This window comes from Cherax quadricarinatus, unplaced genomic scaffold (genome assembly GCF_038502225.1).
Source record: "Cherax quadricarinatus isolate ZL_2023a unplaced genomic scaffold, ASM3850222v1 Contig43, whole genome shotgun sequence".
Classification (NCBI taxonomy): Eukaryota; Metazoa; Arthropoda; class Malacostraca; order Decapoda; family Parastacidae; genus Cherax; species Cherax quadricarinatus.
Genome location: NW_027195069.1, coordinates 39,473 through 53,019, shown reverse-complemented (window position 1 = coordinate 53,019; position 13,547 = coordinate 39,473). Strand labels below are relative to the sequence as shown.

Here is a 13,547-nt window from a genome sequence, read left to right as displayed (position 1 = left end):
CACCATCATACACTCTAACATAAACTTCACCATCATACACTCTAACATAAACTTCACCATCATACACTCTAACATAAACTTCACCATCATACACTCTAACATAAACTTCACCATCATACACTCTAACATAAACTTTACCATCATACACTCTAACATAAACTTTACCATCATACACTCTAACATAAACTTCACCATCATACACTCTAACATAAACTTCACCATCATACACTCTAACATAAACTTTACCATCATACACTCTAACATAAACTTTACCATCATACACTCTAACATAAACTTCACCATCATACACTCTAACATAAACTTCACCATCATACACTCTAACATAAACTTCACCATCATACACTCTAACATAAACTTCACCATCATACACTCTAACATAAACTTCACCATCATACTCTCTAACATAAACTTCACCATCATGCACTCTAACATAAACTTTACCATCATACACTCTAACATAAACTTCACCATCATACACTCTAACATAAACTTTACCATCATACACTCTAACATAAACTTCACCATCATACACTCTAACATAAACTTCACCATCATACACTCTAACATAAACTTCACCATCATACACTCTAACATAAACTTTACCATCATACACTCTAACATAAACTTCACAATCATACACTCTAACATAAACTTCACCATCATACTCTCTAACATAAACTTCACCATCATGCACTCTAACATAAACTTTACCATCATACACTCTAACATAAACTTCACCATCATACACTCTAACATAAACTTTACCATCATACACTCTAACATAAACTTCACCATCATACACTCTAACATAAACTTCACCATCATACACTCTAACATAAACTTCACCATCATACTCTCTAACATAAACTTCACCATCATGCACTCTAACATAAACTTTACCATCATACACTCTAACATAAACTTCACCATCATCCACTCTAACATAAACTTTACCATCATACACTCTAACATAAACTTCACCATCATACACTCTAACATAAACTTCACCATCATACACTCTAACATAAACTTTACCATCATGCACTCTAACATAAACTTTACCATCATACACTCTAACATAAACTTCACCATCATACACTCTAACATAAACTTCACCATCATACACTCTAACATAAACTTCACCATCATACACTCTAACATAAACTTCACCATCATATACTCTAACATAAACTTCACCATCATACACTCTAACATAAACTTCACCATCATACACTCTAACATAAACTTCACCATCATACACTCTAACATAAACTTCACCATCATACACTCTAACATAAACTTCACCATCATGCACTCTAACATAAACTTTACCATCATGCACTCTAGCCATCATGCACTCTAACATAAACTTCACCATCATACACTCTAACATAAACTTCACCATCATACACTCTAACATAAACTTCACTATCATACACTCTAACATAAACTTCACCATCATGCACTCTAACATAAACTTCACCATCATACACTCTAACATAAACTTCACCATCATACACTCTAACATAAACTTCACCATCATACACTCTAACATAAACTTCACTATCATGCACTCTAACATAAACTTCACCATCATGCACTCTAGCCATCATGCACTCTAACATAAACTTCACCATCATGCACTCTAGCCATCATGCACTCTAACATAAACTTCACCATCATACACTCTAACATAAACTTCACCATCATGCACTCTAGCCATCATGCACTCTAACATAAACTTCGCCTATATGGACACAAAATAGCAAATAATATCCACATGTCTCGGCCTCACAATGAGGTCCTCTTCAGCAGTGTGCTAACATTAATTTGCTGTCTTGTTTCCATACGGGTTGATCAGTGGCGCTCACCAGTCTTGCTGACAACAATTATCTTTGTTCACATTTAATAAACTTTTCATTACAGGAACATTTTATATGAAATTTAAATTTTGATAAAATTTTATGCACCTGAAGCCAAAGTTTTATATCAGTAGTGTGAAAGTGATGAATATGAAGGTGACATGTTCTCATCAGTAGTGTGAAAGTGATGAATATGAAGGTGACATGTTCTCATCAGTAGTGTGAAAGTGATGAATATGAAGGTGACATGTTCTCATCAGTAGTGTGAAAGTGATGAATATGAAGGTGACATGTTCTCATCAGTAGTGTGAAAGTCATGAATATGAAGGTGACATGTTCTCATCAGTAGTGTGAAAGTGATGAATATGAAGGTGACATTTTCTCATCAGTAGTGTGAAAGTGATGAATATGAAGGTGACATGTTCTCATCACTAGTGTGAAAGTGATGAATATGAAGGTGATATGTTCTCATCAGCAGTGTGAAAGTGATGAATATGAAGGTGACATGTTCTCATCAGTAGTGTGAAAGTGATGAATATGAAGGTGACATGTTCTCATCAGTAGTGTGAAAGTGATGAATATGAAGGTGACATGTTCTCATCAGTAGTGTGAAAGTGATGAATATGAAGGTGACATGTTCTCATCAGTAGTGTGAAAGTGATGAATATGAAGGTGACATGTTCTCATCAGTAGTATGAAAGTGATGAATATGAAGGTGACATGTTCTCATCAGTAGTGTGAAAGTGATGAATATGAGGATGGCATGTTCTCATCATTAGTGTGAAAGTGATGAATATGAAGGTGACATGTTCTCATCAGTAGTGTGAAAGTGATGAATATGAGGATGGCATGTTCTCATCAGTAGTGTGAAAGTGATGAATATGAAGGTGACATGTTCTCATCAGTAGTGTGAAAGTGATGAATATGAAGGTGACATGTTCTCATCAGTAGTGTGAAAGTGATGAATATGAAGGTGACATGTTCTCATCAGTAGTGTGAAAGTGATGAATATGAAGGTGACATGTTCTCATCAGTAGTATGAAAGTGATGAATATGAGGATGACATGTTCTCATCAGTAGTGTGAAAGTGATGAATATGAAGGTGACATGTTCTCATCAGTAGTATGAAAGTGATGAATATGAAGGTGACATGTTCTCATCAGTAGTGTGAAAGTGATGAATATGAAGGTGACATGTTCTCATCAGTAGTGTGAAAGTGATGAATATGAAGGTGACATGTTCTCATCAGTAGTATGAAAGTGATGAATATGAAGGTGACATGTTCTCACCAGTAGTGTGAAAGTGATGAATATGAAGGTGACATGTTCTCATCAGTAGTATGAAAGTGATGAATATGAAGGTGACATGTTCTCATCAGTAGTGTGAAAGTGATGAATATGAAGGTGACATGTTCTCATCAGTAGTATGAAAGTGATGAATATGAAGGTGACATGTTCTCATCAGTAGTGTGAAAGTGATGAATATGAAGGTGACATGTTCTCATCAGTAGTGTGAAAGTGATGAATATGAAGGTGACATGTTCTCATCAGTAGTATGAAAGTGATGAATATGAAGGTGACATGTTCTCATCAGTAGTGTGAAAGTGATGAATATGAAGGTGACATGTTCTCATCAGTAGTGTGAAAGTGATGAATATGAAGGTGACATGTTCTCATCAGTAGTGTGAAAGTGATGAATATGAAGGTGGCATGTTCTCATCAGTAGTATGAAAGTGATGAATATGAAGGTGACATGTTCTCATCAGTAGTGTGAAAGTGATGAATATGAAGGTGACATGTTCTCATCAGTAGTATGAAAGTGATGAATATGAAGGTGACATGTTCTCACCAGTAGTGTGAAAGTGATGAATATGAAGGTGACATGTTCTCATCAGTAGTATGAAAGTGATGAATATGAAGGTGACATGTTCTCTTCAGTAGAGTGAAAGTGATGAATATGAAGGTGACATGTTCTCATCAGTAGTATGAAAGTGATGAATATGAAGGTGACATGTTCTCATCAGTAGTGTGAAAGTGATGAATATGAAGGTGACATGTTCTCATCAGTAGTGTGAAAGTGATGAATATGAAGGTCACATGTTCTCATCAGTAGTATGAAAGTGATGAATATGAAGGTGACATGTTCTCATCAGTAGTGTGAAAGTGATGAATATGAAGGTGACGTGTTCTCATCACTAGTATGAAAGTGATGAATATGAAGGTGACATGTTCTCATCAGTAGTGTGAAAGTGATGAATATGAAAGTGGCATGTTCTCATCAGTAGTGTGAATGTGATGAATATGAGGATGACATGTTCTCATCAGTAGTGTGAAAGTGATCAATATGAAGGTGACATGTTCTCATCAGTAGTATGAAAGTGATGAATATGAAGATGACATGTTCTCATCAGTAGTGTGAAAGTGATGAATATGAAGGTGACATGTTCTCATCAGTAGTGTGAAAGTGATGAATATGAAGGTGACATGTTCTCATCAGTAGTGTGAAAGTGATGAATATGAAGGTGACATATTCTCATCAGTAGTGTGAAAGTGATGAATATGAAGGTGACATGTTCTCATCAGTAGTATGAAAGTGATGAATATGAGGATGACATGTTCTCATCAGTAGTGTGAAAGTGATGAATATGAAGGTGACATGTTCTCATCAGTAGTGTGAAAGTGATGAATATGAAGGTGACATGTTCTCATCAGAAGTGTGAAAGTGATGAATATGAAGGTGACATGTTCTCATCAGTAGTGTGAAAGTGATGAATATGAAGGTGACATGTTCTCATCAGTAGTATGAAAGTGATGAATATGAGGATGACATGTTCTCATCAGTAGTGTGAAAGTGATGAATATGAAGGTGACATGTTCTCATGAGTAGTATGAAAGTGATGAATATGAAGGTGACATGTTCTCATCAGTAGTGTGAAAGTTATGAATATGAAGGTGACATGTTCTCATCAGTAGTGTGAAAGTGATGAATATGAAGGTGACATGTTCTCATCAGTAGTATGAAAGTGATGAATATGAAGGTGACATGTTCTCATCAGTAGTGTGAAAGTGATGAATATGAAGGTGACATGTTCTCATCAGTAGTGTGAAAGTGATGAATATGAAGGTGACATGTTCTCATCAGTAGTGTGAAAGTGATGAATATGAAGGTGACATGTTCTCATCAGTAGTGTGAAAGTGATGAATATGAAGGTGACATGTTCTCATCAGTAGTGTGAAAGTGATGAATATGAAGGTGACATGTTCTCATCAGTAGTGTGAAAGTGATGAATATGAAGGTGGCATGTTCTCATCAGTAGTGTGAAAGTGATGAATATGAAGGTGACATGTTCATCAGTAGTATGAAAGTGATGAATATGAAGGTGACATGTTCTCATCAGTAGTATGAAAGTGATGAATATGAAGGTGACATGTTCTCATCAGTAGTGTGAAAGTGATGAATATGAAGGTGACATGTTCTCATCAGTAGTGTGAAATTGATGAATATGAAGGTGACATGTTCTCATCAGTAGTGTGAAAGTGATGAATATGAAGGTGACATGTTCTCATCAGTAGTGTGAAAGTGATGAATATGAAGGTGACATGTTCTCATCAGTAGTGTGAAAGTGATGAATATGAAGGTGACATGTTCTCATCAGTAGTGTGAAAGTGATGAATATGAAGGTGGCATGTTCTCATCAGTAGTGTGAAAGTGATGAATATGAAGGTGACATGTTCATCAGTAGTATGAAAGTGATGAATATGAAGGTGACATGTTCTCATCAGTAGTGTGAAAGTGATGAATATGAAGGTGACATGTTCTCATCAGTAGTGTGAAAGTGATGAATATGAAGGTGACATGTTCTCATCAGTAGTGTGAAAGTGATGAATATGAAGGTGACATGTTCTCATCAGTAGTATGAAAGTGGTGAATATGAAGGTGACATGTTCTCATCAGTAGTGTGAAAGTGATGAATATGAAGGTGACATGTTCTCATCAGTAGTATGAAAGTGATGAATATGAAGGTGACATGTTCTCATCAGTAGTATGAAAGTGATGAATATGAGGATGACATGTTCTCATCAGTAGTATGAAAGTGATGAATATGAAGATGACATGTTCTCATCAGTAGTATGAAAGTGATGAATATGAAGGTGACATGTTCTCATCAGTAGTATGAAAGTGATGAATATGAAGATGATATGTTCTCATCAGTAGTATGAAAGTGATGAATATGAGGATGACATGTTCTCATCAGTAGTATGAAAGTGATGAATATGAAGGTGACATTGTTCTCATCAGTAGTATGAAAGTGATGAATATGAAGGTGACATGTTCTCATCAGTAGTATGAAAGTGATGAATATGAAGGTGATATGTTCTCATCAGTAGTATGAAAGTGATGAATTTGAAGATGACATGTTCTCATCAGTAGTATGAAAGTGATGAATATGAGGATGACATGTTCTCATCAGTAGTATGAAAGTGATGAATATGAAGATGACATGTTCTCATCAGTAGTATGAAAGTGATGAATATGAGGATGACATGTTCTCATCAGTAGTATGAAAGTGATGAATATGAAGATGACATGTTCTCATCAGTAGTATGAAAGTGATGAATATGAGGATGACATGTTCTCATCAGTAGTATGAAAGTGATGAATATGAAGATGACATGTTCTCATCAGTAGTATGAAAGTGATGAATATGAAGGTGACATGTTCTCATCAGTAGTATGAAAGTGATGAATATGAAGGTGACATGTTCTCATCAGTAGTATGAAAGTGATGAATATGAGGATGACATGTTCTCATCAGTAGTATGAAAGTGATGAATATGAAGGTGACATGTTCTCATCAGTAGTATGAAAGTGATGAATATGAGGATGACATGTTCACATCAGTAGTATGAAAGTGATGAATATGAAGGTGACATGTTCTCATCAGTGGTATGAAAGTGATGAATATGAAGGTGACATGTTCTCATCAGTAGTATGAAAGTGATGAATATGAAGGTGACATGTTCTCCTCAGTGGTATAAAAGTGATGAATATGAAGGTGACATGTTCTCATCAGTAGTATGAAAATGATGAATATGAAGGTGGCATGTTCTCATCAGTAGTATGAAAGTGATGAATATGAGGATGACATGTTCTCATCAGTAGTATGAAAGTGATGAATATGAACTTGACATGTTCTCATCAGTAGTATGAAAGTGATGAATATGAAGGTGACATGTTCTCATCAGTAGTATGAAAGTGATGAATATGAAGGTGACATGTTCTCATCAGTAGTATGAAAGTGATGAATATGAAGGTGACATGTTCTCGTCAGTAGTATGAAAGTGATGAATGTGAGGATGACATGTTCTCTTCAGTAGTATGAAAGTGATGAATATGAAGGTGACATGTTCTCATCAGTAGTATGAAAGTGATGAATATGAGGATGACATGTTCTCATCAGTAGTATGAAAGTGATGAATATGAGGATGACATGTTCTCATCAGTAGTATGAAAGTGATGAATATGTAGATGACATGTTCTCATCAGTAGCATGAAAGTGATGAATATGAAGATTACATGTTCTCATCAGTAGTATGAAAGTGATGAATATGAGGATGACATGTTCTCATCAGTAGTATGAAAGTGATGAATATGAAGGTGACATGTTCTCATCAATAGTATGAAAGTGATGAATATGAAGGTGACATGTTCTCATCAGTAGTATGAAAGTGATTAATATGAGGATGACATGTTCTCATCATTAGTTTGAAAGTGATGAATATGAGGATGACATGTTCTCATCAGTAGTATGAAAGTGGTGAATATGAAGATGACATGTTCTCATCAGTAGTATGAAAGTGATGAATATGAAGATGACATGTTCTCATCAGTAGAATGAAAGTGATGAATATGAAGGTGACGTGTTCTCATCAGTAGTATGAAAGTGATGAATATGAAGGTGACGAGTTCTCATCAGTAGTATGAAAGTGATGAATATGAAGATGACATGTTCTCATCAGTAGTATGAAAGTGATGAATGTGAGGATGACATGTTCTCATCAGTATTATGAAAGTGATGAATATGAAGGTGACATGTTCTCATCAGTAGTATGAAAGTGATGAATATGAAGATGACACGTTCTCATCAGTAGTATGAAAGTGATGAATATGAAGGTAACATGTTCTAATCAGTAGTATGAAAGTGATGAATATGAAGATGACATGTTCTCATCAGTAGTATGAAAGTGATGAATATGAAGATGACATGTTCTCATCAGTAGTTTGAAAGTGATGAATATGAAGGTGACATGTTCTCCTCAGCAGTATGAAAGTGATGAATATGAGGATGACATGTTCTCATCAGTAGTATGAAAGTGATGAATATGAAGATGACATGTTCTCATCAGTAGTATGAAAGTGATGAATATGAGGATGACATGTTCTCATCAGTAGTATGAAAGTGATGAATATGAAGATGACATGTTCTCATCAGTAGTATGAAAGTAATGAATATGAGGATGACATGTTCTCATCAGTAGTATGAAAGTGATTAATATGAAGGTGACATGTTCTCATCAGTGGTATGAATGTGATGAATATGAAGATGACATGTTCTCATCAGTGGTTTGAAAGTGGTGAGTATGAAGGTGACATGTTCTCATCAGTGGTATGAAAGTGATGAATATGAAGATGACATGTTCTCATCAGTAGTATGAAAGTGATGAATATGAAGATGACATGTTCTCATCAGTAGTATGAAAGTGATGAATATGAAGGTGACATGTTCTCATCAGTAGTATGAAAGTGATGAATATGAAGATGACATGTTCTCATCAGTAGTATGAAAGTGATGAATATGAAGGTGACATGTTCTCATCAGTAGTATGAAAGTGATGAATATGAAGGTGACAAGTAATGTTCTCTTACAACTCCAGGAAATATGAACTTAACCTTGTTAAAGCACACTGTGATGGTGACAAGTGTCTACCAAGGTGACAACACTGTGATGGTGACAAGTGTCTACCATGGTGACAACACTGTGATGGTGACAAGTGTCTACCATGGTGACAACACTGTGATGGTGACAAGTGTCTACCATGATGACAACACTGTGATGGTGACAAGTGTCTACCATGATGACAACACTGTGATGGTGACAAGTGTCTACCATGATGACAACACTGTGATGGTGACAAGTGTCTACCATGGTGACAACACTGTGATGGTGACAAGTGTCTACCATGGTGACAACACTGTGATGGTGACAAGTGTCTACCATGATGACAACACTGTGATGGTGACAAGTGTCTACCATGGTGACAATGTGATGGTGACAAGCGTCTACCATGGTGACAACAACACTGTGATGGTGACAAGTGTCTACCATGGTGACAATGTGATGGTGACAAGCGTCTACCATGGTGACAACACTGTGATGGTGACAAGTGTCTACCATGGTGGCAACACTGTGATGGTGACAAGTGTCTACCATGGTGACAACACTGTGATGGTGACAAGTGTCTACCATGGTGACAATACTGTGATGGTGACAAGTGTCTACCATGGTGACAACACTGTGATGGTGACAACACTGTGATGGTGACAAGTGTCTACCATGGTGACAACACTGTGATGGTGACAAGTGTGTACCATGGTGACAACACTGTGATGGTGACAAGTGTCTACCATGGTGACAACACTGTGATGGTGACAACACTGTGATGGTGATAAGTGTCTGCCATGGTGACAACACTGTGATGGTGACAGGTGTGTGTCTACCATGGTGAGGACAACACTGTGATGGTGACAGGTGTGTGTCTACCATGGTGAGGACAACACTGTGATGGTAACAGGTGTGTGTCTACCATGGTGAGGACAACACTGTGATGGTGACAGGTGTGTGTCTACCATGGTGAGGACAACACTGTGATGGTAACAGGTGTGTGTCTACCATGCTGAGGACAACACTGTGATTGTGACAGGTGTGTGTCTACCATGGTGAGGACAACACTGTGATGGTGACAGGTGTTTTTCTACCATGGTGAGGACAACACTGTGATGGTGACAGGTGTTTTTCTACCATGGTGAGGACAACACTGTGATGGTGACAGGTGTTTTTCTACCATGGTGAGGACAACACTGTGATGGTGACAGGTGTGTGTCTACCATGGTGAGGACAACACTGTGATGGTGACAGGTGTGTGTCTACCATGGTGAGGACAACACTGTGATGGTGACAGGTGTGTGTCTACCATGGTGAGGACAACACTGTGATGGTGACAGGTGTGTGTCTACCATGGTGAGGACAACACTGTGATGGTGACAGGTGTGTGTCTACCATGGTGAGGACAACACTGTGATGGTAACAGGTGTGTGTCTACCATGCTGAGGACAACACTGTGATTGTGACAGGTGTGTGTCTACCATGGTGAGGACAACACTGTGATGGTGACAGGTGTGTGTCTACCATGGTGAGGACAACACTGTGATGGTGACAGGTGTGTGTCTACCACAGTGAACTTCAATACAACAATGACAAGAACTAGTCGCTCTTAACTGAATAATAGTAATAATAAGCGTGTGTGTGTGTGTGTGTGTGTGTGTGTGTGTGTGTGTGTGTGTGTGTGTGTGTGTGTGTGTGTGTGTGTGTGTGTGTGTGTGTGTGTGGAATGAACTCTACAGATTATTTTATGACGCGAATCCATGCCAGCAGCGCCCCCTGGCCGCACTTTCTTCAGATACATATATCTTCAGAAGTATACAATCCAGAGCCATGATCTTTGTGTTCAAATATATATATATAATTTTTTCAGTCAACAGAGTCACTGGACACCACCGGTAACAGGTATGGGCACTCATGGATCGAGAAACATATTTGGAAATATAAACACATCAGTCTCTGATGAAGTGACGAGGATAGTGGAGTTTAGAAAATACTTGTTCAATTATAGTGCATTCTTCCTCGAGAAACTCACTGCTGCAGATTCTGAGTGCGCGCAGGAAGAAGCCTATAATTACACCACGTTTAGTTTTGGTGTCGTGGTGAGAGTAGAAGTGGAGAAGATCGTTTTGGTTGGTGGGTTTTCGATAGACTTTAAAACGAAGTTCATGGTCAGCTTTGCAGAGGAGAACATCAAGAAAAGGAAGAGTGTTGTCGACTTCTTCTTCAAGTGTGGACTGGATTGAAGGCTCGACCTGGTTGAGCTTGTCTTGGAGAGCTTGAACGGTGAAGCGTCTAAGAGTTATAAGGAGAATGTCGTCAACATAACGGAGCCAGGTGACAGACGAAGGAACTATGTGAACAATAAAATATTATAAAATACCGACAGGTTGTTTAGGTAAGACACATATGCAACAGTTAGGTATCTTTATTTCGAAACGTTTCGCCTACACAGTAGGCTTCTTCAGTCGAGTACAGCAAAGTTGATAGAAGCAGAAGAGACTTGAAGACGATGTAATCAGTCCAGACAATGGAACAATACTCTTCTCCAGACTGAGGGACTGACCACCTCAAAACTTTAAGGGTGATGGACTGATTACATCGTCTTCAAGTCTCTTCTGCTTCTATCAACTTTGCTGTACTCGACTGAAGAAGCCTACTGTGTAGGCGAAACGTTTCGAAATAAAGATACCTAACTGTTGCATATGTGTCTTACCTAAACGAAGGAGCTATGTGTTGGCTTTACGTGTTTCTCTTTAGAAAATCACCTCTTTCAGCAGACCTTTGGACTACCCATGGGTTCGCCACTCAGTGCGGTCCTGGCGAACCTATACATGGAACATCTTGAAGCCGAGCGTTTCTCCTCCATTATTCCTTCGTCTGTCACCTGGCTCCATTATGTTGACGACATTCTCCTCATAACTCCTAGACGCTTCACCGTTCAAGCTCTCCAAGACAAGCTCAACCAGGTCGAGCCTTCAATCCAGTTCACACTTGAAGAAGAAGTCGACAACACTCTTCCTTTCCTTGATGTTCTCCTCTGCAAAGCTGACCATGAACTTCGTTTTAAAGTCTATCGAAAACCCACCAGCCAAAACGATCTTCTCCACTTCTACTCTCACCACGACACCAAAACTAAACGTGGTGTAATTATAGACTTCTTCCTGCGCGCACTCAGAATCTGCAGCAATGAGTTCCTTGAGGAAGAATGCACTATAATTGAACAAGTATTTTCTAAACTCCACTATCCTCGTCACTTCATCAGAGACTGCAGACGACGGGCATTAAACATCTTCAATACACCCAGAGAAGACACTGCCGAGAAGAGATACATAGTCCTCCCCACCAACTCCATTGCCATACACGTTTCCAACATCTTTTCCAATACCTCATTCCAAGTATCTACCTCCACAACCACGACCATCAAGGACATTACCAGTGACAGACAGGACAAGCTTCCATCCTCTGCAGGGGTATACATAATCCCTTGTAATGACTGCAGCAAATTATACGTGGGCGAAACATCAAGGGACCTCCAAACATGTATTTCAGAACACCAATACGCAAGCAGGTCTGACGATACAAGGAGTGCCTGTGTACAACACCGTAATTCACACAACCACTTAATAAACTACAGAAACTCAAGACTTATCGCCACAGAAGACAGCACTCAATACCGAAGAATCCTGGAATCATCGCTTATCACTATATCCGATAACTTCAAGCAGAATAATGGCTTCTATAACATAGCTGAACCACTTGCCAAGAAACTTCTTCATCGCTATCCCACATAAGAGCATAGGAATGGAAGAACACTGCAGAAGGTCTGCTCACAAACTTATCCAATCTCCCTTCCAAGCTACCCAAGATTTTAGACTCTATAACCCCACTCGGTACATCATCAGATGCAGCATTCTCCACCTGACCTCAGCATTCTGAACCTGACTATACATACTCGCGTACCTTCCACCCCAGGTAGATCTGTTTGTGACTTGTAAAAGCCCACTGTGTTGTCGAAACGTTGTCAATAAAGGATCACATTATGAACATCAAAATGGTATACAATACCGACAGGTTGTTAGGTAAGACACATATGCAACAGTTATACAACTTTATTCCGAAACGTTTCGCCTACACAGTAGGCTTCTTCAGTCGAATACAGAAAATAGGCAGGAACAGTAGAGATGTGAAGACGATGTAATCAGTCCATCACCCTTGTAGTCGTAGAATTTGAGGTTGTCAGTCCCTCGGCCTGGAGAAGTTCAGTTCCATAGTCAGGAACTATCTGAAGATCAAGCGACAGTGCGGAGACTTAAATACTGTCGGTGATGGACTGATTACATCGTCTTCACATCTCTACTGTTCCTGCCTATTTTCTGTATTCGACTGAAGAAGCCTACTGTGTAGGCGAAACGTTTCGGAATAAAGTTGTCTAACTGTTGCATATGTGTCATACCTAACAACCTGTCGGTATTGTATACCATTTTGATGTTCATCTTGTCAGACACTGCAACACATGGCATTTTGGTACAGAAAACACCTTGGACAAGCTTTTCAAGTGAAAAGTGTTGGATCTGAGAGGGACATGACCTTTCAGTGGTTACATTCTCACTACTACTACTACTACTACTACTACTACTACTACTACTACTACTACTACTACTACTACTACTACTACTACTACTACTCTGCACCTCTCCTTCCGACAGTATTTAAGTCTCCGCA

The 13,547-nt window shown here is 38.5% G+C and overlaps 1 protein-coding gene across 1 annotated transcript in view; it reads left to right on the top strand.

Annotated features, from left to right (window-relative positions):
• LOC128705084 (uncharacterized) overlaps positions 1–13,547 on the top strand; it is a 63,265-nt gene that overhangs the window by 36,768 nt on the left and 12,950 nt on the right. The gene's annotated exons all lie outside the window — the stretch shown is intronic.